This window comes from Erinaceus europaeus, chromosome 7 (genome assembly GCF_950295315.1).
Source record: "Erinaceus europaeus chromosome 7, mEriEur2.1, whole genome shotgun sequence".
Taxonomy (NCBI): Eukaryota; Metazoa; Chordata; class Mammalia; order Eulipotyphla; family Erinaceidae; genus Erinaceus; species Erinaceus europaeus.
Window position 1 is genome coordinate 13,317,870 of NC_080168.1, and position 27,211 is coordinate 13,345,080.

General features: G+C 45.6%; 1 protein-coding gene and 1 long non-coding RNA gene across 5 annotated transcripts in view; both read left to right on the plus strand.

The window, feature by feature from the left end:
• Window positions 1-403: 403 nt before the first annotated feature.
• On the plus strand, window positions 404-17,849 carry LOC132539376 (uncharacterized). 2 transcript variants are annotated; one of them, XR_009550619.1, is made up of 3 exons: window positions 404-868; window positions 16,111-16,140; window positions 17,563-17,849. It is a non-coding gene; the product is annotated as an uncharacterized LOC132539376 (long non-coding RNA). The 2 variants fall into 2 exon arrangements; XR_009550620.1 differs by lacking the exon at window positions 404-868 and adding an exon at window positions 11,828-11,933.
• Window positions 17,850-19,984: 2,135 nt separating this feature from the next.
• GIGYF2 (GRB10 interacting GYF protein 2) overlaps window positions 19,985-27,211 on the plus strand; it is a 127,873-nt gene continuing 120,646 nt past the window's right edge. Inside the window, exons 1-2 of one of the 3 annotated variants that reach the window (XM_016186882.2) lie at window positions 19,985-20,087; window positions 26,990-27,056. The gene's annotated coding sequence lies outside the window, so the exon portion shown is untranslated. The remainder of the gene's footprint in view (window positions 20,088-26,989; window positions 27,057-27,211) is intronic. The other 2 variants (XM_060193783.1, XM_016186879.2) reach the window with 2 other exon arrangements.

The following is a 27,211-nucleotide window of genomic DNA, read 5'->3' on the forward strand; positions in this document are numbered from 1 at the left end:
GACACCTGCAGACCTGCTTCACCGCCTGTGAAGCGACTCCCCTGCAGGTGGGGAGCTGGGGTTCGAACCGGGATCCTTATGCCGGTCCTTGCGCTTTGCGCCACCTGCGCTTAACCCGCTGCGCTACAGCCCGACTCCCTGTTGTAGTTATTATTGTTGTTGATGTCGTCATTGCTGGGGCTCAGTGCCTGCACCATGAATCCACTGCTCTTGGAGGCCATTTTTCCCCCTTTTTGTTGCCCTTGTTGTTGTAGCCTTGTTGTGATTATTATTGTTATTGTTGATGTTGTCCGTTGTTGGACAGGAAATGGAGAGAGAAATGGAAACAGGAGGGGAAGACAGAGACGGGGAGAGAAAGACAGACACCTATAGACCTGCCTCACCGCCTGTGAAGCGACTCCCCTGCAGGTGGGGAGCTGGGGCTGGAACCGGGAGCCTTACACCGGCCCTTGCTCTTCGCGCCACCTGTGCTTAACCCGCTGCGCTACCACCCAACCCAGTCATTTTTTTGTTTTTAACAAATCATTGTATATTTTATTATTATTATTATTTTTTTAACCAGAGCACTGCTCAGCTCTGGCTTATTGTGGTGAAGAGGATTGAACCTGGGACTTTGGAGCTTTGGGCATGAGTCTGTTTATGTAACCATTATGCTATCTATCCCAACCCCCCTATTTTTTTAATTGCCACTAGGGTTACTTCTGGGACTTGGTGTTTGCACTTTGAGTCTCCTGCTCCTGATGGCCTTTTTCTTTCTTTTTTCCTTTTATTTGATAGAACAGAAAGAAATTGAGAGGGAAAGGGAAGATAGAGAAAGAGAGACACCTGCAATACTTGCTTCAGTGCTTATGAAGCTTCCCTCCTGCAGGTAGGGAGCCACAGCTCAAACTCGAGTCCTGCACATGTTCCACCACCTGCCCCTTCTTTCTCTATCTATCTATCTATCTATCTATCTATCTATCTATTGTTTCCAGGGTTATCGCTGGGACTTGGTGCCTGCACTAGGAACCCACTGCTCTAGAGGCCATATTTTCCTTTTTTGTTGCCCTTGTTGTTATTGTTATTGCTGTTGTTGCTGTTGGATAGGGCAGAGAGAAATGAAGAGAGGAGGGGAAGACAGAGAGGGGGAGAGAAAGACAGACACCTGCAGACCTGCTTCACCGCCTGTGAAGCGACTCCCCTGCAGGTGGGGAGCCAGGGGCTCAAACAGGGGAGCTTGAACCAGGATCTTTACACTGGTTGGTCCTTGCATTTTGCAAGATGTACACTTCATTAATCTGCTGCGCTACCGCCCAGCCCCCTATTTATTTTATTTTAATGAGAGAGATGCAAATAGAGGCCAGAGCACTGCTCAGGTCTGGCTTCTGGTGATGCTGAGAACTGAACCTCAGACCTCAGAGCCTCAGGCATGAGAGAGAGTCTTTTGCAGAAGCACTACACTGCCTCTCTTGCCCTGAGTATCAGTTGGGCAGCTCGGGAGTTGGCTCAGTTGGTAGAGCACAGGATTAGTAAGTTTAACATCCCAAATTTGAATCAGAGTGATGCTCTGGTTCTCGTTCTCTCTCTCTCATATAAATAAATAGCTCTTAAAAATATTAGTTGGGAGCCCCCACCTGCAGGGGGAAGCTTTGTGAGTGGTGAAGCAGGTGTTTCTCTGCATCCTTCTCTGTCCTCCCCTCTCTATTTCTGTCTCTAACTAATAAATAAGAAAATAATCTTAATATGTATGTTGGGAGAGGCTGGGGGATAACTCACTCAGAAGAGGACTAGGCTTGAGGACCTGTGATATCTTCAGGTCTCCAGCACCATATGGGCACACTGAACAGCACTAGGGGAAGACTCATGAATGGTGGAATGGTGCTGTGGCATGTCTCTCTTTGTCTTTTTTCCTTCTCTGTCTTTTTTTCCCCCCTTTTGTTGCCCTTGTTGTAGTTATTATTGTTGTTGTTGTTGTCATTGATGATGTTGTTGGACAGGACAGAGAGAAATGGAGAGAGGAGGGAAGACAGAGGGGGAGAGAAAGATAGACACCTGCAGACCTGCTTCACCACCTGTGAAGCGACTCCCTTGCAGGTGGGGAGCCGAGCTCGAACCGGGATCCTTATGCAGGTCCTTGTGCTTTGTGAGAAAGAGAGACACCTGCAGACCTGCTTCACCGCCCGTGAAGCTACTCCCCTGCAGTTGGGGAGCCGGGGGCTCGAACCGGGATCCTTAGGCCGGTCCTTACGCTTTGTGCCACCTCTTTCTCTGTCTTTATCTGAAATTAAAGAGAAGGAGGACTGGGGTGACAGTATAATGGTTCTGCAAAAAGATTTTCACACCTGAGCATGAGATACAGGAGGAGGGGGAGAGATCCCCAGCAACCCTCACCATGCATGGATTTCCTTGGTGCTGCCCATGCTGCACTCACATAGATCAGGTTGAACCCTGGGCCCTCTGGCCCTGTTAGGTATGTGCTCCACCGGCTGAGCTACCTCTAGGCTCCTGTGCTCTTCTGTTTAAGGCTGTGAGGTCCATTCTCTCTCTTGGCTTCTGGTGGATTCTGGCATCTTCAGAAACTGTCCTCAATGTGCAGAAGCTTCTCTGGCTCTCCACCACCTTCATCTCTCAGACGGCTCACCCCCTTGGGCCTCGAGTCAATGCCGACATGTCACTTTTGTGTACGGACACAGGCCCTACTAGTTACAGCCCGCCCTGCTGTCCTGAGTGATGCCCTCTTGCAGTCCTAGTCTCTGGAAAAGGTCACATTCTGAGGTTGTGATGCTAATAACATAGTTTAAAATAACCACTTAATTTATTTTCCCTTTTGTTGCCCTTGTAGTTATTATTGTTGTTGTTCTTGATGTCATGGTTGTTGGGTAGGACAGAGAGAAATGGAGAGAGGAGGGGAAGACAGAGAGGGGGAGAGAAAGATAGACATCTGCAGACCTGCTTCACCGCCTGTGAAGTGACGCCCCTGTAGGTGGGGAGCCGGGGGCTTGAACCGGGATCCTTATGCCAGTCCTTGCGCTTCGCGCCACCTGTGCTTAACCCACTGTGCTACCGCCCGACTCCCCCACTTACATTTTTTAAATTATTTATTTTTATAGAGACAGAAATGGAGGGGGGAAGAGGAAAATAAGATAGGGAGAGAGAGACACACACACACATCTGGGGGCCAGGTGGTGGTATACCTGGTTGAGCACACATATTACAATGTGCAAGTATCTGGGTTCAAGCCCCTAGTCCCCACCTGCAGGGAAAAAGCTTCATGAGTGGGGAAGCAGGGCTGTAGGTATCTGTTCCCCCCCCCTTTTTTTTGTGAGCACTGCTCAGCTCTAGCTGATGGTGGTGTGGGTGGATTGGGACTTTGAAGCCTCAGGCATGAGAGTCTCTTTGCAGAACCATTATGATATCTACCCCCTCCCTCTCTCTTCCTCTCTATGTCCCCCTTCCCTCTTGATTTCTGGCTATCTCTATCCAATAAAATAAAGATTGAGAGAGAGAGAGAGAGAGAGATGAGGGGAGAAAGAAAGAGATATCTGCAGTACTGCCCCACCACTCATGAAGCTCCCCACAGGCCTACTGCAGGTGGGGACCAGGGTCCAGACTGGGTCCTTGCACATGGCACATGGCAATATGTGTGCTCTGCTGGATATGCCTGTGTGAAGTTTCCTGATCCCAGCCTTGTTGATACTTGTTGTTAGTAGTTCTGTTGTTTTTGCCTAAAGCCTTCATGCTTACAAGCATATCTGGTTGATTGTTAACAGGTGCCCAGTAAGTAAGGCTGCAGGCTCTCCTTTGTCAAGCTCCCTCCCTCTTAAGGCTGAAGTGTCCCAGTTAAATATATTCGCCCACAGGCCTACAGATAATGCAGAATCCACATCTGCAGCTCTCATCCCTTGCTCCTTCCCTGAAGGCTTTGGAGTTTGTGTACAATAGAGTGACCTGAATATTTCTTGGGGCATCAGAGAACTGCACCTGACTAATGACATCAGACAAAGACTATTGTCATCAAGGAGTAACACATTCTTGATGTCCCCCACACCTTAAAAGTAATTTGCACTTTGACAATTGCTCCTGGATTGTTTTACCTAAAAGCATCTTTGATCTTCCTGTTCCTTTTGATGTAAGGTGATGTAATCAATAAATACGATGTGAGAGTTCTGATCAGGACACACCTGACAGCCTCCCACCTCCTGGTGTTCAGGTGCTGTCCCTCCAGACTCTTCAGATAAACTATGAAGTAACTGATGTTATTTCCTCTCAGCCCTAGAACTTGTAGGATCTCAGGGTCCTGGCATCTGGCTAAGGTTCTATCCCAGTATAACCCACATGCCACCACCCACGCCCCCCCAACTTTTTTCCCCCAGAGCACTACTCAAGGTGCTGTGGAGAATTGTACCTGGGGGACTAGGCAGTGGCTTACCTAGTTAAGCACACACTTCACACTGTGAAGGGACCTGGGTTCAAGTACCTAGTGGTGAAGCAGGTCTGCAGGTGTCTCTCTTTCTCTCCCCCTCTCTGTCTTCCCCACCTCTCTCCATTTCTGTCTATCCTATCCAATAACAACAACATCAATAACAACAATAATAATAACTACAGCAATGTTAAACATCAATAATGGGGCTGGGTGGTAGTGCAGCTGGTTAAGCGCATATGGCACAAAGCACAAGGGCTGGGGTAAGGATCCCTGTTTGAGCCCCCTGCTCCCCACCTGCAAGAGAGTCACTTCACAGGCGGTGAAGCAGGTCTACAGGTGTCTATCTTTCTATCCCCCTCTCTGTCTTCCCCTCCTATCTCAATTTCTCTCTGTCCTGTCCAACAATAACAACAGCTATGACAACAATAACAAGCGCAACAAGGGCAACAGAATGGCAAAAATAGCCTCCAGGAGCAGTGGATTTGTAGTGCAGGCCAGAGCCCAAACAATAACCCTGGAGGCAAAAAAAACCCCAAAACCAAACATAAATAACAACAATAATAATAACCACAACAACGTTAAACAACAAGGGCAACAGAAGGAAAAAAAATAGCCTCCAGGATATCATCAGGCAATACGGTAAGGTGTCAAGACTACAAAATTAATATTCAAAAGTCAGTGGCATTCCTCTATGCAAACACTAAGTTAGAAGTTGAAATCCAGAAATCAATTCCTTTTACTATAGCAACAAAAAAAATAAAATGGGGAGTCGGGCTGTAGCACAGCGGGTTAAGCGCACGTGGCGCAAAGCACAACGACCGGCATAAGGATCCCAGTTTGAACCCCGGCTCCCCACCTGCAGGGGAGTCGCTTCACAGGCGGTGAAGCAGGTCTGCAGGTGTCTATCTTTCTCTCCCCCTCTCTGTCTTCCCCTCCTCTCTCCATTCCTCTCTGTCCTATCCAGCAACGACAACAACAGTAATAACTATAACAATAAAACAACAAGGGCAACAAAAGGGAATAAAAAAATATATATCTAAGAATAGGGGGTTAAGAGCACATGGCGCAAAGCGCAAGGACCGGCATAAGAATCCCGGTTCAAGCCCCCCCCCCCCGGTCCCCCCTCACTGTCTTCCCCTTCTCTCTCCATTTCTCTCTGTCCTATCTAAAAACAACAATGTAAATAACATCGATAATAATAACCACAACAACGATAAAACAACCAGGGCAACAAAAGGGAAAAAATGGCCTCCAGGAGCAGTGAATTTGTGGTGCAGGCACCGAGCCCCAGCAATAACCCTGGAGGCAAAAAAAAAAAATCTAGGAATAAACCTAACCAAAGAAGTGAAAGACTTGTATACTGAAAATTTTGAGTTACTACTCAAAGAAATTGAAAAAGAAAGAAAGAAGTGGAAAGATATTCCATGTTCATGGGTTGCAAGAATTAACATCATCAAAATGAATATACTACCCAGAGCTATATACAAAATTAATGCTATCCCCATCAAGATTCCAAACACATTTTTTTGAGATTAGAACAAATGCTACAAATGTTTATCTGGAACCAGAAAAGACCTAGAATTGCCAAAACAATCTTGAGAAGAAAGTACAGAACTGGAGGCATCACACTTCCAGATCTCAAATTGTATTATAGGGCCATTGTCATCAAAACTGCTTGATACTGCATCATGAATAGACACACTGACCAGTGGAATAGAATTGAGAGCCGAGAAGTAAGCCCCCACACCTATGGACATCTAATCTTTGACAAAAGTGCCCAGACTATTAAGGGGAAAGCAGAGTCTCTTTAATAAATGGTATTGGAAAAAATGGGTTGAAACATACAAAAGAATGAAACTGAATCGTTAGATTTCACCAAATACAAAAGTAAATTCCAAGTGGATCAAGGACTAACAATCTTGGCTATGGAGCAGCAGCAGCTGTGTTTCTCTCCTCTCCTCTCCCAGGTCAACTAGGAACACCAAAGGAGACCACCTGGGACTGCAACAGGACAGGTCTAGAACGACTTCAGGAACCCACCAAATGGCCGGTGAGTGCAAACTCGTGCAGCTAGTGGATGAGTGTAGCCTAGGGAGAGATTAAGTGGCTGGTAATAGTCCGGCAGTTTACCAGTTGAGACACCACCTCCAGTCTGTTTCACCAACAAGGGGATGGCCGGAGCGAGAAGACTCCCCTGAAACTCAACAAATGCAACTGTGAGTCTCCACTGCTACTGCCCTCAGAATCTGGAGCAGCGGCAGGGAGGCCCTGTGCTGACACCAGGGGACAGAGACCTAAAGAGGAAACTCAGGAGAAGATCTATACCTCGGTGGCCTAGCAGTGGGGCTGTGAAAGTCTCTGCCACACCCTGCTTTATCTCTTGGACAGGAGTCAGTGATTAAGCTAAGAAGCCTACTTAGTAGTTTAAAATTCAACATACCATGCAAGGCTTCTATGAAAGACTATATGCCACCAAGCTAGAGAACCTGGAAGAAATGGACCATTTCCTAGATAACCTACAAACTTCCAGGAACTAGATAACATGAACAGGCCCATCACAGCTAATGAAACTGAAACAGTTATCAAAAACCTTCCCCAAAATAAAAGTCCTGGACCAGATGGTTTTACAAATGAATTCTACAAAACCATCAAAGAAGAACTAATACCTCTACTTTTAAAAGTCTTCCAGAAATTAAAGACGCTGGAATCCTCCCTCCTAGCTTCTATGAAGCCAACATCACTTTGATACCAAAAGCAGACAGAGACACAACCAAAAAAGAAAGCTACAGACCAATATCTCTGATGAACATAGATGCGAAAATAGTGAAAAAAATTCTAGCCAACCGGATACAGCAGTATATTAAAAAGACTGTTCATCATGACCAAGTGGGGTTTATCCCAGGGGTACAAGGTTGGTTTAATATATATGTAAATTAATCAATGTGATCCACCACATCAATAAAAGCAAGACCAAAAACCACATGGTCATATCAACAGATGCAGAGAAAGCCTTTGACAAACTACAACATCTCTTTATGATCAAAACGCTACAAAATAATGGGAATAGATGGGAAATTCCTGAAGATAGTGGAGTCTATATATAGTAAACCTATAGCCAACATCATACTCAATGGTGAAAAACTGGAAGCATTTCCCCTCAGATCAGGTACTAGACAGGGCTGCCCACTATCACCATTACTATTCAACATACTGTTGGAAGTTCTTGCCATAGTAATCAGGCAGGAGCAAGGAATTAAAGGCATACAGATTGGAAGAGAAGTCAAACTCTCCCTATTTGCAGATGACATGATAGTATATATAGAAAAACCTAAGGAATCCAGCAAGAGGCTTTTGGAAATCATCAGGCAATACAGTAAGGTGTCAGGCTACAAAATTAACATTCAAAACTCAGTGGTATTCCTCTATGCAAACACTAAGTTGGAAGAACATGAAATCCAGAAATCAATTCCTTTTACTATAGCAACAAAAACAATAAAATATCTAGAAATAAACCTAACCAAAGAAGTGAAAGACTTGTATACTGAAAATTTTGAGTCACTACTCAAGGAAATTGAAAAAGACACAAAAGAAGTGGAAAGATATTCCATGTTCATGGGTTGCAAGAATCAACATCATCAAACTGAATATACTACCCAGAGCCATATGCAAATTTAATGTTATCCCTATCAAGATCCCAAACACATTTTTTTGAGACTAGAACAAATGCTACAAATGTTTATCTGGAACCAGAAAAGACCTAGAATTGCCAAAACAATCTTGAGAGGAAAGAACAGAACTGGAGGCACCACACTCCCAGATCTCAAATTGTATTATAGGGCCGTTGTCATCAAAACTGCTTGGTACCGGAACATGAACAGACACACTGACCAGTGGAATAGAATTGATAACACAGAAGTAAGCCCCCACACCTATGGACATCTAATCTTTGACAAAGGTGCCCAGACTATTAAATGGGGAAAGCAGAGTCTCTTCAATAAATGGTGTTGGAAAAAAATGGGTTGAAACATGCAGAAGAATGAAACTGAATCATTATATTTCACCAAATACAAAAGTAAATTCCAAGTGGATCAAGGACTTGGATGTTAGACCAGAAACTATCAGATACTTAGAGGAAAATATTGGCAGAACTCTTTTCTACATAAATTTTAAAGACATCTTCAATGAAACAAATCCAATTACAAAGAAGACTAAGGCCAGAATAAACCTATGGGACTACATCAAATTAAAAAGTTTCTGCAGAGCAAAAGAAACTACTATCCAAACTAAGAGACCCCTCACAAAATGGGAGATCTTTACATGCCATACATCAGACAAGAGGCTAATAACCAGAATATATAAAGAGCTTGCCAATCTCAACAACAAGAAAACAAATAACCTCATCCAAAAATGGGGGAGGACATGGACAGACTTTTCACCACAGAAGAGATCCAAAAGACTCTGGGGTGGGGGTGGGGGCGGAGAGTACAGGTCCACGAAGGATGACAGAGGACCTAATGGGGGTTGTATTGTTATATGGAAAACTGGGAAATGTTATGCATGTACAAACTATTGTATTTACTGTTGAATGTAAAACATTAAGTCCCCAATAAAGAAATTTAGAAAAAAAAAAAAAAAGCCTCCAGGAGCAGTGGATTTGTGGCACCGAGCTCCAGCAATAACCCTGGAGGCAAAAAAAAAAAAGATTGAACCTGGAGCTTTTTTGTCTTAGTCATAACCATTATGCTATTTCCCCACCTCTTTGACCCCTCCCTATTTTCTTTTTTTTTTGTTTGTTTGTTTGTTTATTACTGAGTAGAGACAGAGAGAAATTGAGAGGGGAGGGGGGGAGACTGGAAGAGAGACAGAGAGACACCTGCAGCTCTATTTTAGCACCTGTGAAGCGACCCCCCCCCCCCACTGGTGGGGAGTCTGCGCCATTTGCGCTTAACCACTGCACTACCACCCAACTCTCGATAGATGGCAGTTAAAGGGGCTCAGGAGGCAGGTAGAGCAGCAGACCCTGAAGCATGAGATCCGAGTTCAATCCCGAAAGCCCTCGCTCCAAAGTGATGCTCTGGCGCTTTCTTGCTCACTCTCCTCTCTCTCCTCTCTCTCTCTCCACAGACAAAGAAGAAATCTTTTAAGATATGACTAAAAAGATAGCTTTGCACCATTTTTTAAAAGGAATTATTACTGCAAGAGGGAGTGGTTCTGGAAGAAAATGTTATGTGGAAACTATTGTTCACAACCCCATTTTCTCCTCTAAAAGCTTATTGCTTATGACTGAAATTACGGCTCAGGCAATGGGAGAAACAGTCTGAGTGTTTCTGATAAAATTAATCAAATCACGTAATCATTAATCCCATTTCTAGCTCTTTACAGCAGTGAAATAAAAACCTATGTTCAGGCAAATACTGGCAGATGAATATTCATAAAGGTTTCTTAATAATGCCACCCATTTGAACACACCCCAACTATCCTTTAATTGGGGAGACATGCATACAGTGAAATACTAGCCTTCAGTTTACAGAATACTGAACTGGGCAAGTGTATGGCTGAATTGCAAAGCTAGGTGAGAGCTGTTTCAAGTGGCTCCATGGCCCAGGGTTTTATTTATATATCATCAGAAGGTAAAAACCTTAGGACAAAGTTTCAGGACAAAACAGAACAGGACAGGGACTCAGTGGCTGAGGCTCAGAGTTTGATCCCTGTCATCACTATGCCAGATATTTGCTCTGACCTACCCCCACTTCTCATATATTTTTAAAAAAAATATTTATGGGAGTCGGGCAGTAGCACAGCAGGTTAAGCGCACGTGGCACAAAGCACAAGGACCTGCTTAAGGATCCCGGTTCAAGCCCCCAGCTCCCCAGGGGAGTCGCTTCACAAGCAGTGAAGCAGGTCTGCAGGTGTCTATCTTTCTCTCCCCCTCTCTGTCTTCCCCTCCTCTCTCCATTTCTCTCTGTCCTACCCAACAATGATTACATCAATAACAACAACAAAAAGGGCAACAAAAGGGAATAAATAAATAAATAAGAAAAAAATTATTTATTTATTGGTGGGGGGTTGAGGTAGCACAGTGGGTTAAGCACACGTGGTGCAAAGTGCAAGGACTGGCATGAGGATCCTAGTTTGAACCCCTGGCTCCCCACCTGCAGGGGATTGCTTCACAAGCAGTGAAGCAATTCTGCAGGTGTCTATCATTCTCTCCCCATCTCTGTCTCCCCTCCTCTCAATTTCTCTCTGTCCTATCCAACAACAACAACATCAATGGCAACAATAACAAAAATGACAACAACAACAAGGGCAATAAAATGGGAAAAAATGGCCCCCACGAGCAGTGGATTCATAGTGCAGGCACCTAGTCCTAGTGCTGACCCTGGAGGCAAATATATATATATGCTAGAGACAAAGAGAAATCAAGATGGCAGGAGGAGATAAAGAGATGGGAACGAAGTCATCTGCTGGACTGCTTCACTGCTGCTGAAGCTTCCCCCTTGCAGGTGGGGACCAGGAGCTTGAACCCGAGTCCTTTTGCATTGGGACACATATGCTCTATTGGGTGCACCGCCATCTGGCCTCTCTCTCCTATTTCTCTCTCTCTTTGTCTCAAACAAAGTAAGCAGGAGCTTGGGAGACAGCATAGTGGTACTGTACAAAGACTTTTATGCCTGAGGCACCAAAGGTCCCAGGTTCAATCCCCAGCACCTCCATAAGTCAGAGCTGAGTACTGCTCTGGAGAAAGAAAAAAAATCACAAACAAACAAAAAAACAGACACACATACAAATACACAAAACAACAGCAAACACAGCAGCGGCTGAGAGTGGGGTTAGTGTAGTGGGGAGTAGGCATTCCAAGGAGGTACGAGGGGAATGTTTGCACGTGATAGGATGATTTTAATGGTAGTTACATACACCTGTGAGCACTTGTCAAAATCGCAGCACAGCACATTGAAAGTGCTAAGTGTTCCTGTATGGAAATGACACTTTAATTACACACAGGTGTCATTATAGACACAGGTGGCACAGCGTCAGCAAGGCAGCTAGGAACATAGGCTCTGCAGCCAGGCAGCCTGCGCTGGGAAGTTCTGAGTGAGGACTGGAGGTAAAAGCATGTTAGGTGCCTGGTTGACTTTCTTTTTTTTAAAATTTTTTTTTTATATTTATTTTTTTTATTTATTCCTTTTGTTGCCCTTGTTGTAGTTATTATTGTTGTTGTCGTTGTTGGATAGGACAGAGAGAAATGGAGAGAGGAGGGGAATACAGAGAGGGGGAGAGAAAGACAGACACCTGCAGACCTGCTTCACCGCCTGTGAAGCGACTCCCTTGCAGGTGGGGAGCCGGGGTTCCAACCGGGATCCTTATGCCGGTCCTTGCGCTTTGCGCCACCTGCGCTTAACCCGCTGCGCTACAGCCCGACTCCCTCTGGTTGACTTTCTTAATGCTCCCCAGTGCCCTCACCAGGACCACAAGGGGAGATACCAGTACAGCTCACACTGGCATTCCGCTTCCGGCTCCAGAGTCCACCACAGTAAGATGAGCACTGTGATAAACTGAGTTAGATGAATGTTTTGCTTTCCCAGTGCATAGTAAAAGTCGTATTTCTCCTACATGTAGTCTGTTTGGTGTGCACTAACTTGTCTCCTGTTTTAAAACTGGGGTCAGGGACCAGGCTGTAGCTCAGAGGGTTAAGCGCACATAGCGTGAAGCGCAAGGACCAGCGTAAGGATCCTGGTTTGAGCCCTCAGCTCCCCACCCGCAGGGGGGTCACTTCATGGGCTGTGAAGTAGGTCTGCAGGTGTCTTTCTTTTCCCTTCTCTGTCTCTCTCAATTTCTCTCTGTCCTATCCAACAACAACGGCAGCAACGAAATGAAAAAATGGCCTCCAGGAGCAGTGGATTCTTAGTGCAGGCCCCCAGCCCCAGTAACCCTGGAGGCAAAAAGGAATGTGGGGCCTTAATTAAAAATGACTTTGGGTTGGGGGTCAGGCGGTAGCGCAGCGGGTTAAGCGCACGTGGTACAAAGCACAAGGACTGGCATAAGGATCCCAGTTCGAGCCCCGGCTCCCCACCTGCAGGGGAGTAGCTTCACAGTCGGTGAGGCAGGTCTGTAGGTGTTTATCTTTCTCTCCCCCTCTCTGTCTTCCCCTCCTCTCTCCATTTTTCTCTGTCCTATCTAACAACGAACGACATCAACAACAATAATATTAACCACAACAAGGCTACAACACAAGGGCAACAAAAGGGGAAAAATGGCCTCTAGGAGCAGTGGATTCATGGTACAGCACTGAGTCCCAGCAATAACCCTGGAGGCAAAAAAAAAAAATGACTTTGGTGGTCCCGGGAGATGGCACAGTGGGTTAAGCACACGTAACATGAAGTGCAAGGAGCGGCCTAAGGATCCCATTTTAAGCCTCCGGCTCCCCACCTGCAGGGGAGTCACTTTACAGGTGGTGAAACAGGTCTGCAGATGTCTATCTCTGTCTTCCCTTCCTCTCTCCATTTCTCTCTGTCCTATCCAACAACAATAACAACAATACTACTAACAACAGTAGTGAAGGGTCAGGTAGTGGTGCACCTGGTTGAGTACACGTTACAATGTATAAGGACCCAGGGGTTCAAGCCCCCCATCCCCACCTGTAGGGGAAAAGTTTCACAAGTGGTAAAGCAGGGCTTCAGATGTCTCTCTGTCTCTCTGTCTCCCCCTTCCCTCTCAATTTCAGGCTGTCTCCATCCAATAAATAAAGATACTTAAAAAAACAATAATGATAACAGCAACAATAAGGTACAAGGGCAACAAAAGCCTCCAAGAGCAGTGGGTTGGTTCGTGGCCCCAGTGATAACCCTGGAGGCAAAAAAAAAAAAAAAGACTTTGTAGGGCAGGGGTAGATAGCATAATGTTTATGCAAAGAAACTCTCATGTCTGAGGCTAGCAAAGTCCCAGGTTCAATCCCCTGCACCACCATGAGCCAGAGCTGAGCAGTGCTCTGTTTAAAAAAGGGAAAAAGAGAGAGATTCTCATGCTTGAGGAAAACTAGCAAAAAAGACTTTGTTGCTAAGAAAGACTAGCCATCACCTGAGCCTTCAGGGAGTTGTGGTCTTTTTGCTGGTGGACAGTTTTATTAAAGAAAACAAACAACAGTATTTGCAAAGTTTGGTAAAGTACAATGAAAAAGACGTGTTTGTGACGTATTTACTGAGGTAGGTGGAGCTTAACAAATGTTAGTATTACATTAAAATATTTTATTTACTTATTTACTTGTTTTATTGATAGAGAAATCAAGAGGGAAGGAGGAAGAAAGGGAGAGAGACAGAGACAGAGACAGAGACACTTGCAGCCCTGCTTCACCATTTACAAAGCTTTCCCCCTGCAGGTGGGGACTGGATGTTTGTACCCAGCTCCTTGCGCACTGCAACATGCGTGCTCATCCAGCTGTGTCACCACCCAGCCCCTAGTACTACATTTTCATTCCTTAAAAATAACACTTGGGGGGGTCGGGCTCAGCGGGTTAAGTGCACGTGGCGCAAAGCACAAGGACCGGCGTAAGGATCCTGGTTTGAGCCCCTGGCTCCCCACCTGCAGGGGATTCGCTCCATAGGTGGTGAAGCAGGTCTGCAGGTGTCTGTCTTTCTCTCCCCCTCTCTGTCTCCCCTCCTCTCTCCATTTCTCTCTGTCCTATCCAACAACAAATGACATCGACAACAACAATAATAACCACAACAAGGCTACAACAACAAGGGCAACAAAAGGGGGAAACTGGCCGCCAGGAGCAGTGGATTCATGGTGTAGGCACTGAGCCCCAGCAATAACCCTGGAGGCAAAAAATAAATAAATAAATAAAAAATAACCCTTAGGGTGGCCCTGGAGGTGGCACAGTGGATAAAGCATTGTACTCAAGGATGAGGTCCTGAGTCTAATTCTTGTCATCCTATGTGCCGGAGTAATACTCTGGTTCTCTTTCACTCTCTCCTTCTCCTTAATAAATAAATCTTTTAAAAAAAAAAGAAAGAAAAAAGGGCACTTCACGGTCTGAGAGGTGGTACAGTGACTAAAGCCTTAGACTCTAAAGCATGAGGTTCTGAGTTTAGCTCCTAACATCCCCTGTGCCAGAGTGCTCTCTCTCTCTCTCTCCCTCTCTCTCTTTCTCTGTCTATATATTATATATATTAACAAACAAATCTTTTTTAAAAAATTACAATTCGGGTGGGAGTAGATAGCATAATGATTGTGGAAAAAAACTCTCATGCCCAAGGATCCAAAGTCCCAGGTTTAATCCCCTGCACCACCAAAAGCTGGAGCTGAGCAGTGCTTTAGGGAAAAAAAAAAAAAAAAAATATATATATATATATATATATATATATTTCAAAGGCTAAAGTGTTGGATTTGAAAGCATGATGTCTTGAGTTTGAATCCTAGCATCACATGTACTAGAGTGATGCTCTGCTTTTCTCTCTCATGTTAATGAATATAAGATTTTTTTTTTTTAACTTAGAGGTGTCAAGGTGTTCTGGATCTGTCTGTCTTTCTCATAAATAAATAAGAGTAGCACTTCAAGGGGGAGGCTTTTTCTCTAAGGGAGATGAGCACAAAGTCCTTACAACAGCCAGAATATTTAGGCATTGAAAGTTGAGCAGAGATTATGAAGGTTGGTGAAAAGTGGGGTCAGTGTTGAGAACAGCATTGGGATAAGAGGGAACAGCATGTAAGGTATGAAATGGAGGGGGAGTCAGGAGCTATCTCATCTGGTAGAGTGAACCATTTGACATGTGAGCACCTGGATTTGAGCCCTGGCACCACATGGGAGCACCATCCATGGCACCAAGTGGATGCTTCATGGACAGTGGAGTGGGAATGTGGTCTCTCTCCAGTTCTCTACCTCTGACTCTAACCTCTCTGTCTCTATCTGAAAAAGAAAGGAAAGGAAAAAGGGAAAGGGAAAAGAAAGGAAAGGAAAAAGTCCACAGGGAGTAGTGGGATCATGCAGGCACCAGACTCTGGTGGACACAGACTATCAAATGTCAAGTGTAGGGGCCAAGAGCTAGCTCACCTGGTAGAGCACACCCTGCCATCTGCATGGACCAGGGTTGAGTCCCCCAAACCACGTGGAAGCTCTTGCATGGGGGAGGTTTCCCAAGTAGTGGAGCATTGCTTTAGTCTCCCTTCTTCCCACCCTCCCTCCCTCCCTCCCTCCCTCTGTCTTTGTCTTTCATCCTCTGTCAAAAGAAAAGATCCACTGGGAGTGACGGAATTGGGCAGGCATGATTCCCCATTGAGAAACTTGGTGAGAAAAAAAAAGTGCAAAACAATGGTATATGTTTGAGAACAGTCAAACTTGGGCATTCTGTGATCCAGGAGGTGGTACAGTGGATAAACTGTTGAAACTCTTAAGGATGAGAGTCCTGAGTCTGATCCATAGCATCACATATGCTAGAGTGATGATCTGGTTTGTTCGTTGTTTAATGAAAGCTCTGTTCATCTCTGGCTTATGGCAGTGCTGTGGACTGAACCTGTGGCTGTTGATACCTCAGGCATGAAAATGCTTTTGCATTAGCCATTCTGCTCTCTTCCCACCTCTGCTCTGGTTCTATTTCCTCCTTCTCTTCCTTCCCTTCCTCCCCCTCTCCCTCCTTCCTCCTCCCCTACCTATTCTCTCTCTTTCTTTTCTTTTTAAGTAGAGCATTGCTCAACTCTGTCTTGTTGTGTTGCAGGGAATTGAACCTGGGACCTTGGAGCCTCAGGTATGAGAGTCTCTTTGTATAACCATTATGCTATCTATCCCTGCCCTCTCTTTCATGAATAGATCAATCTTTAAATAATGGCATTAAAAAAAGGGGGGGCATTTCTGGAGCACTACATTAAGGGGAGAGAGGAAGGTAAGACAGTCAGAAGAGTGACAGAAGACACAGAGCTCAACAAACAGGATTATAGAGGCCCAGCCGAGGCTGTGCGCGCGTGTGTGTGTGTGTGTGTGTGTGTGTGTGTGTGTGTGTGTGTGTGTATCTCTGCCACCAGGGTTATGGCTGGAACTTGGTGACTGTATGACTTCACTGTTCTCAGCTCCTCTCCCCCTTCTTTTTTTCTGTGAGAGAGGTGAAAGACAGAGACAGACAGAGAGAGAGAGAGAGAGATACCTGCAGCACTGCTGCACTGCTGAGAAGCTTCCCACCTGAAGTTGGTGATCAGGGGGGCCTGAACCCGGTCTTTCAGCATGATAATATTTGCACTCCACCAGGTGCACCACCACCCAGCCTGAGGCTCTGCATTTCTAAGACTCCCAAGTGAGGCTATCCCTGCTGCCAGCCCAGCCGACTGACCAGCAAGGAAAGAAGAAAACGTTTCAAAAAGCAGGAAGTGGTTAGTCACATAGAGTCAGGGAAACCCGCAGTCAAAACGAGGCTCACAAAACTCTAGTTACCAATCTGGAGGTGCAGTGACCCTGAGGTTATAGCTCAGGAGAGAAGCCATGGTCACCATAACTGCTCACCAGGTGTGGGCACTGAGACAGAGCTTCTAGACCTCTCTTTCTCTCTCTCACGCAGCTTGGCTTTGAAAGGGCAGGGGCTGGAGGAGGAATTGGCATTTGTAACACTGAATTTCAAGATGGAAGACAGCTGAGTATTTTATTAACTAATTTATTTATTTACACGAAAGAGAGAACCAGAGCATCACACATGTGATATCAGGGATTCAACCTAGGACCTCTTACTTGCAAGTCCAGCACTCTATTCACTGAAGAAATCTCTGGCTGAGACAGAAGATTATTTTATATATTATTTTAAATATATATTACATTGTTTTATTTTATATATTATTTTAAATACATAATAATATGTTGTATTAGTTTTATTTTATTTTTATTTACTTATTATTTTTACCAGAGCACTGCTCAACTCTGGTTTATGGTGGTGCGGGGGATTGAACCTGGGACTTTGGAGCTTGCTCTGGTATGAGAGTCAGATTATCATTTTATTATCTGAAGATTTATTTTCTTTATTACATACGAGAGTGTGTGTGTGTGCTTTTCATATGAGGCAGAGAGAAAGAAAGAGAAACCAGAGCCCTGCTCAGGTACTGGCAATTGCGTTAGGAAACTCAGGCATGAAAGTCTGATGTTCTACCAGTTAAGCCAGCTCCCTAACCATTCCGTTATTTTTTATAAGTTGATGGACCCCATAAAAAGATGAGGAGATCAGAGACAGATGGACAGATGGCCCAAGAATCATAGAGGTGACAAACACCCAACAATAACAGCACAAATGAACCAAAGACCACATGAAAACAGAAGACAAGATGTGCAGCTGGGGAGATACCCAGTGACCAGAGTTCCAGACTTGCATGTCTGAGTTTCCTGGTTCAGGCCTGGAGTGATGTTCTAGCTTTCCTCTCTCTCTCTCTCCCCCTATTATATGAAACATTCTCTGCCTCTCACGAAAGAAATAAAAATACATCTTTTAAAAAAAGAACCAGGGAAAAATTTTTAAAAGTCACAGGGAGCCCAGTTAAATCTGAACTTCAGAGAAAACAAGGATAATTTCTAGTTTATTATGCGTTCAGAGTTGCTGTCTTTTGATTGTCAAGTACTCCGTCAGAGATTTTTCAGCAGAGGCACGGGGGAGGAGCTGGAGATAGTCTCCAGCTGTCGCATTCCAAGGCTGCTTCTCCGAGGACAGCTAACAAGTGGAGAAACTGCTCTGGACTTCAGCTCAGGGGGCTTCCCTGCCTCCTCTATAGGTCATTATAGCAGCTCACATGCTGGCTGACACGATGTGGGAAAGTTCTGGGCTGGGGACTAAGCTGGAAGCAAGGCTGAGATTGTTTATTTATTTATTTACTTATTTATTATCTCTATTGGATAGGAATAGTCAGAAATTGAGAGGGGAGAAGATAGAGAGGAAGAGAGACACTTGCAGCCTGCTTTACCACTTGCAAAGCTTTTCGCCTGCAGACGAGGACTCAGGCTAGAACCAGGGACCTTGTGTATTGTAACGTGTGCTCACCAGGAATACTACCATCGGACCCTGATATATTTTTTAATTTTATTTTTTTTCTCATGGTAACTTGAAATGCAGTATTGCGTTGAAACATTTCATTTTCCAATGATTTAAAAGTCCACCAGACTTTGAATTAACTTATAAGAAACTTCAGTGGTCCAGGAGGTGGCACAGTGGCTAAGGCACTAGACTCTCAAGCATGAGGTCCTGAGTTCAATCCCTGGCAGCACATGTACCAGAGTGATGTCTGCTTCTTTTTTTTCTCTCTCTCTCTCCCCTATCTTTCTCATTAATAAATAAATAAAATCTTAAAAAACTGATTAAAAGCACTTTGCACAACTAACATGGAGGAAAACGTGTCAATTCTGTGATTAAATAAAGGCAGAGGATAGATACTAGCACTGCTCTCATGTGCATTCCAGGATTATTTTCAAATAAAAGCTACATAATGAACAAGACTGCTGTAATTAGTATACTTTTTAAAATATATGTATATTATTTACTTTAGTGAGAGACAGAGGAGAAGATACAGAGACGAGACCAGAGCACTGTTCTGCTGGGGGGGGGGGGGGAGTTAAATCTGGAATTTAGAGCCTCAAGCATGAATGTCTTTTGCAATAACTACTATGCTGTCTCCCTCGCCCAGTATTTATTTTATTTATTTATTTATTTTAAGATTTACTTAATTATTTGGGAAAGGAAGAGAGAACCAGAGCACTACTTCTGGCACATGCAATGCTGGGGATCAAACTCAGATCTGAGAGTCCAATGCTTTATTCACTGTACCACCTCTTGGGTCACAATTAATAGTTATTAATTTATTTTTTTAAGATTTGTTTATTATGAGAGACCAGATTACTGCTCAGGTATGGCATAGGGGAGTCCCAGGGACTGAGCCTGTATGTAACCTATGGGGCATGGAAGTCTGGTGCTCCCTGGCCTTGTGATAACACCTGTGATAATCGCAAATGTTTTCTTTCATCATAGAAAACTTAAGTTGTATCTGAAAATGATGGGGATTGAACCTGAAACTTCGGAGCCTCAGGCGGGAAAGTCCTTTTTCATAACTATTCTGGTCTCCCCAGTCCTGACCCTCCACTGTTAATTTACCGAAAGCACTTCTCCACCTGCGCTATATCAGATCGCCAGTATTTGGCTCAACTTAAGTGTTAACATTTTACATCTTATTGGGGGAAAAAATTCTCTCCTTATGAACATCCCAGATGAAAACCCCACGGGCCTGGCACTAGGAAAGCCTGTCCCGGTAGAAACGTGCAGCGTTTTTACTTCCGTTTGCACTCGTGCCAGGAGCCAGAGCTGTTTGAACTGGGAGCGGCTGGGATTGGCCGCGCAGGACGCTGATTCCCAGGCACCTCCCGGGTTCATCTCCGCGTTCAACTCCGCTCAAGGGCAGGGCTGCCGGCGGCTGCGCACTGCCACGGCCCCGCCCACGAGGGAATTCAGCATCCGGGGCCCTGCAGGGGGCGTATCCTGGGAAAGACGGACAGGAGGCAGTGGAGAGGAAGGATGTCGTGGGCGGCTGGAGCCGCGGGGGGCGGGGCGGGGCGGGGGCGGAGCGGGGGGCGGGGACAGCGCGCTGTCACGTGACGTGCGTGGCGACGTGTCGGCCATCTTGTGTTGTTGAGGCTGAGGACTGACTTGGTGTATGAGAGACTCGCCGTCCCGGACCGCAGGTAACCCCGCCGCTCCGTCTCGCTCCCCTGCCCGCCTCCGCTCGGTGCCCCGACCCCGCCGTCTCCCCGCGAGCCCCCGGGGGCCTCCCACCCGCACTCGCGTCCCCGCCGCCCCGAGCCGGCCCCGGTGCCGCCGCATGGACATCCCCAGGCCGCCCGGGGCAGGGCAGCGGCTGCGGCCGCTGGAGCGTCAGGCGGAGGCGACAGGTCAGGTGCGGGGCCGGAGGCGGCCGCGGCCCCGGCGAGGTGTTTCGGCGGCCCGGGCGCGTCGCGGCGGCGGAGTCGGGGGGCGCCGGGCCCGGCCGTGTCGACCGGGGCCGGAGGGCTCGTCCCCCGTCGCCCGCTCCCGGCCGGCCGGCCCCGGGGCTCGGGGACACCAGCTGCCGCGGCCGACAGCTGCCCCGCCGGCGGCGCCCTTCACCCGGCCCCGGGGGTGCGCCGGCCTCCCGCCTCCCGCCCGAGCCCCGCGTCGGGGCCGCCTTCCGCGGGAGAGGACGGGGCTGGAGCAGGCCGGGGCGGGGCGGGGCGGGCCGGGGGCGTCTAGCCGGGACGCCCGCCGCTCCGCTCCGCCCCGCTTGGAAGTCAACGGGCGGCAGCCTCAAGTGTCGTCCGGCCCGCGCAGCCCCGCGCAGCCCCGCGCCGCCCCGCGCCGGCCTGGGTGTGTGGCGGCACCCCCCGCCCAGCCACCAGGGAGGGGCCCGGACAGGTAGCTGGGGGACCCCGTCGGCGGGGCTGCGCTGCGCTGCGCTCTCACTTGCTCTCCCAGCGCGTCCAGGAGCCGCGTGTGTGTGTGTGAGTGTGTGTGTCAGGAGAGTGTGTGTGTGTCAGGAGAGTGTGTGCGTGGCAGGAGAGTGAGTGCGGGGCCGGAGAGTGAGTGCGGGGCAGGGGTGTGTGTGCGGGGCAGGAGAGAGTGCGGGGCAGGAGAGTGTGTGCGGGGCAGGAGAATGCGGGGCAGGAGTGTGTGTGCGGGGCAGGAGAGTGTGTGCGTGCAGGGGGCAGGAGAGAGTGCGGGGCAGGAGAGTGTGGTTGCGGGCCGCTGGAGGCAGAGCTGGCGCTGGCGCTGACTCTCGCTGCTCTTCCTCCACAGCGCCAGCCGCAGGGAAGAGAGCCTTTTCTCTCCCACTGTTTCCTTTTCAGAACCTCATGACTTCCTGGATTAATTTTTGTTTTAATCCCCCTTGCCATCTTGTCTGTACATTGATGTCCGTTCACCACCCTCCACTCCAGGTGATGACATCTGCAGCTCCGGCCTGACAGGGCCCCTTTGGGCCAGGACACATGCTTGCTCTCATTCACTGCTGTTCTGGTGTTTCTGTGTTTCTGCTGGTTTCCTGCAGCACTGAAACTGGAGCTTGTACTTCTCTTTCTTTTTTTCTTTCTCTCTTCTTCTCTTTTCTTCTTCTCCCTCTCCCTCTCCCTCTTCTTTTCTTTTCTTTTCTTTTTTTTTTTATACCAGAGCATTGCTCAGCTTATGGTGGTGCTGGGGACTGAACCTAGGACCTCAGAGTCTCAGGCATGAAAGTCTTGCAGAGCGACTATGCTGTCTCCCCAGCCCTGGAACTTGTACTCTTCTGTTAAATCAGATGTTGACACCAGCAGAACACCCCTTCCCCTGCCCCCACCATCAAAGAGAGAAAAAGAAAAGAAAATGCTGTAGGATTCTTCCCCCTGACAGCGACAATTCCAAGGCCGTTGCGGGGGATTCACCAGAAAGGAAGGGGCTTCATAGCTTTTCCACACTTGACAGGGCATGGTGGAATTCTGAGGGTGAGGAAGGAGAGGGACCTGTGCCTTCATTCATCCATTGGTTCAGTCTGATGCCTTCAGATAGATACCAAGAGCAAAACAGACTCAAAATGTTCCTGTGTCCATGGAGCTCGTTGATAGACAGAAATAAATCCTTAGATGAAATATCTACTGTAGTGGTAAGTGAAGTAGAAAAAAACCGAGCTGGGCAAATACAGTCATAAGGAGAGAGTTAAGAGGGGTTAATTTTAACTAGCACGCCCTGGGAACCAGGCCTCATGGAAAAGCTAATATTTGAGGAAAGGCATGTCACAGGTAAAGGAGCTATTCCTGTAGCTCCGTGGAGGAGGAATGCTCAGCCTTGGGGGGGCCAGGCAGGGGGAGGAGGGCAGCTCAGGTGTGCTGGTGATTTGGAGATGCCCAGCGTGAGGAGGCACAAGGCAGAGGACGCAAACAGGAAATGCTTCCCCAGCTCATTTGGGCAGAGATGGCAGAGGTTGGTGAGTGTCCTGGAACCTTGTAGCTATTAGAAAGGGCAATCTGGGCCACTACCTTCAGCTCTTCTCCCCAGCAGAGGTCCTCTCCCCTCTCCAATTTGGAAAAATGTAGGATGTTTGTGGAATAGGTTTTAGGAAATTGTCATGAAATAACTCAAATATTTTACAATGGGAGTGAAGAGAAACTGCCTAACAGGATTGTTCAAAAGTTCTTGAAAAATCCCTTTCTGAAAAGGGGCTCTGAACGACTTCAGAAATTTTGAAAATGTAGACAGATGAGTTTCTGTGAAGTTGAGATACAGATCATTAGGGAATATAACACATGCCCTTCATCTGGTCTGTGTAGAGCTTAGTTATTTCCACTGTTCACCCAAGTTATAATTCTTTAGGAACTCCCACTGAATTGCTTGTATATATTTTATAGTATTTTACACATATAGAACTTTTGGTGCTTTATTTTACTTACTTATTTTAATTTATAAAATGGAAATATTGACAAGACCAGAGGGGCACAACTCCATGTAATTCCCACTACCAGAACTCCATATCCCATCCCCTCCCTTGATAGCTTTCCTATTTTTATTTATTCATTTTAATGTTTTTATTTGTTATTGGATAGAGACAGAGAAGTTGAGAGAGAAGGGGGGAGATAGGAAGAGAGACAGAGAAACACCTGCAGACCTGCTTCACCGCCTGTGAAGCGACTCCCCTGTAGATGGGGAGCAGGGGGCTTGAAGCTTTCCTATTCTTAATCCCTCTGGGAGTGTGGACCCAGGGTCATTATGGGGTGCAGAAGGTGGAAGGTCTGGCTTCTGTAGTTGCTTCCCCACTGAACATGGGCATTGACAGGTGGATCCATACTCCCAGCCTGCCTCTCTCTTTCCCTAGTGGGGCGGGGCTCTGGGGAGGCGGGGCTCCAAGACAGTAGTGGAATTCTCTGCCCAGGGCAGTCACTTTTGCCTCATGGTAGCATCTGGAACCTGGTGGTTGATAGAGTTAAGATAGAAAGCAGAACAAATTGTTGACTAGGTGCTTACTTTTAAAAAGATTTATTATGAGAGAGGAAGGAAAGAACCAGAACAGTGCTCAGCTACTGAGTTTTGTATCTCCACTTTTTTTTTCTGCCTCCAGGGTTATCGTTGGGGCTTGGTTCCTGAATCCACTCCTGGTGGCCTTTTTTTTTTTTTTTTTTTTCTTTTTCCCATTGCTGTTGCTATTACTCTTGTTGGATAGGACAGAGAAATTGAGAGAGAAGGGGAGGACAGAGAGGAGGAAAGATAGACACCTGCAGACCTGTGTCACTGCTTGTAAAGTGACATGCCTACAGGTGGGGAGCCTGAGCTGGAACTGGGATCCGTATGCTGGTCCTTGTGCCTTGCTCCACGTGCCCGTATCCCTGTGCAACTAACTACCTGCCCTTTGTCTCCACTTCTACCTTTCTCAGGCTTCTTTCCATTCAATACCTGATAATGCTTTTTTCCCCCTTTGGAAGAGATTTTTTTTCTTCTTCCTGATTTCATTTCAGCTAACCTCCAAATTGTTTTCTTTTTAACACACCTGAGGGATTTAGTATTTTTGATTTTGTAAATTGAATATATGGTAATGAGTGTGTTGTAGTCTTGCCCCTGAAAATTATGACAAAATGGGGCTTACAGGTTCAAGTTGTGAGTGATGAGCCTTGGGTAAAAAGAGACTGATAGATGAGGTAATGTTTTTTATTTATTTAATTTAATTTTAATTTTAATTTTTTTTACCAGAGCATTGTTCAGCTCTGGCTTATGGTGGTGCGGGGGATTAAACCTGTGACTTTGGAGCCTCAGGCATGAGAGTCTGTTTGCATAACCATTATGTTATCTACCCTCCGCTTATTTTTATTTTTATATAGTTATTTTTAATGAGAGGATCAGAGACACCACACCACTGCTCAGTTCTGGCCTATGGTGTTTCTGTGGATTGAACCTGGGACCTTGGAGCACAAGAGTCTTTGCATAACCAGTATGCTATTTCCTCCATCTTCCCTCTTGTTTCTTTGTTGAATTTCTGAAATGACATTTTCAAATTCTAATGTCTTCTGTGTCATATCAGCTCATTTGTTTTCATGACTCTGCGCTTTAATATTTCATATGTCTAGTTTCTTTCTGTTGACGTCCACACTGACAAATGGCACTATTAATAATGTGAATAGTGATTGCTATCCATGAGGTCCTCTTTGAATGAAAAGATTATTACTGACCCTTTTATTGTTCTAAAGGATCTTAAAGGCCGGGTGGTGGTGCACCTGGCTGAGTGTCTGAGGTACCTACCATGTTCAGGGACCAAAGTTCAAGCCCCAGTTCCCACCTGCAGGGAAGGAGCTTCACAAGTATGAAGCAGGTCTGCAGGTGCCTCTCTCACTATTTTCCCCTTCCCTCTCAATTTCTCTCTGTTCTAGTACATAAATAAAGGCTCTTTGATTTATGCCATTTTCAAATGTTATCCACAAGTCCTTGCATACTAAATTTTAAGTGCTGCTTTTTTTTTTTTCCTATTTCTTATAGATTATAGTGGGACCAGTCTCATAGATTGAATGTTGGTGTTAATCCAGGCGTCTTAGAGGCAAGTTAAATGTTCATTTTCCTACAGCATCTTGAATTGCCTTATCATTTGGTAGTCACTGTTGTAAAACTTTGAACCCACACCTAATTTATTCTTGCTAGGATTTTATGGTAATCAAATTCTAAGATTCCCACTCATTTTTTAATCACTTTATTGGGTCCATTTATTTCTAATGCCTTGAAGAATTGCATAGCTGAAAAATATAAGTAGGTTATTAATCCAATAGCATTAAAGTATTTCTTGACTAGGTTAGTGCAATTTGAGTGTAATTTTTTTTACACACTTAAATATTTGAGAAATATATTAGATTATCTAGTAATGCAAAACTTGTTGAATTGTCCATTTTGTGTTGAGGGAAAAGAGGGGATAGGTTTGAAAACAAAAAAGCTAAGTGACTGAATTTAACTATTAAAATATTTATTTTTAAATATTCTCGTTTGTTGCCCTTGTTGTAGTTACTGATGTCATTGTTGGATAGGACAGAGAGAAATGGAAAGAGGAGGGAAGACAGAGGGGGAGAGAAAGACAGACACCTGCAGGTCTGCTTCAGTGCTTATCAGGTGACTCCCTGGCAGGTGGGGAGCTGGGGGCTCGAACCGGGATCCTTACGCTGGTCCTTGCACTTTGCGCCACCTGCGTATAACCTGGTGTGCTACTGCCCAACTCCCAATGTTAAAAATATTTTTAAAATGTTGAATTCCCTGTGCCAAACAACTAAGTAAGGAACACACTTCTGCGTTTTCTTGTAAACAACAGGGTTTTATTAAACTTGAACTTTTAAAAAAAATATTTATTTATTCTCTTTTGTTGCCCTTGTTTCTTTTTATTGTTGTAGTTACTATTGTTGTCGTCATTGTTGGATAGGACAGAGAGAAATGGAGAGAGGAGAGGAAGACGGGGGAGAGAGATAGACACCTGCAGATCTGCTTCACCATCTGAGAATCGACTCCCCTACAGGTGGGGAGCCGGGGGCTCAAACCGGGATCCTTCCGCTGGTCCTTACGCTTTGCTCCACCTGCGCTTAACCTGTTGCGCTACCACCCTACTCTCTAAACTTGAACTTTATGCCCATAGGAGATACCCTACAGGTTGCTCTCTTGAATTAGATACAGAGAAGAGTTTTATTGTCTAATTCTGCCTTCTTTCCCATCTTAAGAGCAAGAGTAAAGTTGGAAATCCTTTACAATGGCTCCCCTGTCCTGGAAATGGCTTTAAGTCCCCCCCCCCTTTTTTTTTTTTTTTTTGCTATTAGTAAAGTTATCAACTTTAAGTTTTTTGAACTCTTACAGAATTATTTGACTTTAGCTTTGAAACCACTTGAAGCTATTGTGTTTCCATCCTTTGTCACTTGAAATATCACTATTTGGATTTTTGAGATTCTTGTCTCAACACAACATTAAAGGATGGTTGAGATTTTGCAACTGGAATATACTGGAGCTCTGCTGGTAACACTTTGACTATGGTCGTTCTTCTTGGGAGTCACTGAACATTTGCATAGCGAACATACTGTATTTCTTTTACTGGCTGTTATTTTTTCCATCCCATATGTTTAAAAAGTTAATACCAGGTCCTTACAATGTGGTTTCATGTAAAAGTTCCCATCACTTAGCTGAAACGCTATTTTCAGCCCCACTTCAGAGCTACTGTGAGAGAATCACTCTGTTTGGACAGGGAGTCTACAGTAGTTTATAAACTACTACTGGTTTGATGTAGTTTCCTATAAACCATACTCATGATAAAAATTGTGTTTTAAAAGCTTGCTGAGAGGTTGCTGGGCTATTAACTTTAATATTTTTATTCACAGGTTTTAAGTCTACATTAGTTTATAAACTCTCTCCCCCTCTCTGTCTTCCCATCCTCTTTGCATTTCTCTTTGTCCTATCCAACAATGACATCAGTAACTACAACAACAAAGTAACGACATCAATAACTACAACCAAGTGATTGTAATATTTTAATCGGGTTTGATGTAATTTCCTATAAACCATACTCATGATGAAAATTGTGTTTTAAAAGCTTGCTGAGAGGTTGCGGGGCTGTTAACTTTAATATTTTTATTCATAGGTGTTAAGAGGACCTGAACAAATTCTGCTCAATCCTCCTGCTGTGAACCAGCAAAAGTTTTGAACAGGTGAGTATTGAAGGGAAGCACAAAGCTTATGCAAGCAGATGATTGTAACAGTTAAGATTTCAGGTGTTTCTGTTCTATAATTTCTCCTGAGGTTTTGACAGTGAATGGAAAAACTACTTCCGATGCCGCTCAGATCTCCTGTGAGCCATAGGAAT